The sequence below is a fragment of the Neltuma alba genome, unplaced genomic scaffold, assembly GCF_004799145.2.
Source record: "Neltuma alba isolate B1F8T4 unplaced genomic scaffold, ASM479914v2 tig00005639_pilon, whole genome shotgun sequence".
Taxonomy (NCBI): Eukaryota; Viridiplantae; Streptophyta; class Magnoliopsida; order Fabales; family Fabaceae; genus Neltuma; species Neltuma alba.
The window spans coordinates 1-1,570 of NW_021634182.1; the positions used below are offsets into that span (position 1 = coordinate 1).

At 45.1% G+C, this 1,570-nt stretch overlaps 1 pseudogene; it reads right to left on the minus strand.

Annotated features, from left to right (window-relative positions):
* Positions 1–6: 6 nt before the first annotated feature.
* Positions 7–1,364, minus strand: LOC114748199 (uncharacterized; annotated as a pseudogene).
* Positions 1,365–1,570: the final 206 nt, after the last annotated feature.

Consider the following 1,570-nt stretch of genomic DNA (forward strand, 5'->3'; position numbering starts at 1 on the left):
TAGAGACACAAACGTTGTTATGCTGGTGGTGAGTATCCTAAGGCTGTCCCTATTTGGCTCAGGTTGTTCACCACTGTGAGGGTACCTCCAAGCCCACATATTGTTGCAGAAAACAGAATCGCCATGTCTAACTTAGAATTGCTTGCAGGATTGTATAGTCTTCCCCTCTTCTGGTTTCCTGAATATGTTTCTCCACCATGAACAAGACACAGAAGAAGCTTCTCTGTGTTGTTCTTCTTCAGGCTTGTGCTTCGTCTTCTCGTACTCGAGCTTGGGCTTTTCTGTGGCTATGGTGATTACTTTCTGAGGTTCTTGTAATTGTCTGGCTTTCCAAACCTTAAGCTCCTCAGTGATTACAACCACGAAAGGCAGGATGAGAAGGAGAAGCATAAAGGTAGATGTAAGATAATACTCGTTCTGGGTAAATTTGAGACATTTTTCCAGAATGATCATGACGAGAAGAAAACCCGCGAGAACAAGCGACAAGTAGACGAACTTGTAGAAATTTCTTGTGTCGTTTTGCTGTTGAAGCCCTTTATGGTGCTTTATGACTGGAAGAAACAGAAGCGAAGTTGCTGTAGGAAGCCAAGCCATGAGCAGAAGAAGAGACTTGGAATCGTTCCCATAAAAAGCGTAATATAACTGAGTTATGATTGCCCCGCTCAAGCCCAAGTAGCCGCTCAACATTCCGATGACGATGCCGCGAGAGCCGGGGAAGTTCTTCACGGAGGTGACGACGACGCCGGTATTGGTGGAGCAGTGAGAGTTAGCGCCGATGAAAACATAGAAAGCCATGAGAGGGACGCCAGGCTGGTGGGGAAATTTACGGTTGACGGCGAGCCAGATCATGAAGTAGCCAAAGAAGTTGACGACGGCACCGACAGAGACGACGACGAACGGCGGAGTAACCTCGTTGAGGAGACCGGAGAGGATTCCGATGTTGGAGCCCAAGGTCTTTGAAGAAAGAGAGGAGGTTGAGGGTGGACTGGTCGTAGCCGAGGACGGACTTGATATCGCGAGAGTAAAGAGCGAACATGTAGCTGGCGCCGGAGACGGACATGATGAGGAAGGAAGAGAATATCATGAACCACCGCCGGTGAGAAGCTGGAGGGTGAAGGACCTCAACGGTCGGAAGCATGTCGCGTTGGGTGGTTGTGAAGAGACCACCATGTGTTTGGATGAACAGAGAGAGAGAGAGTTACAGGAAAAGATCTCGGTAGAAGATGATGATGATGAAAAGTGGGCCACCAAAGTGTGCGATTGTGTTTGGTTCGAGGAAGATAATGATCGAACCGCTTTGGCAAAATTAAAGGAGTTGTGTTGTGCGAGAGATAAAGCTTGCTGGCTAGCTATGTGGGGTTATATAGTGAAATTTCATTATTTCAGTGAAGTAGTAGTGTTATATCTGCTTTACCATCTCTGGTTCTCTCATATTATTATTGCATTTGAATTTGATATGACCCATATGAATTCCATTTCTTTTTGTTTTTTTTTTTCAACTTTTTTTATTACTGAATCATTGGGCTCACTTTGCATTATGATTAGTTCAGAAAAAAATATAAAAATATAG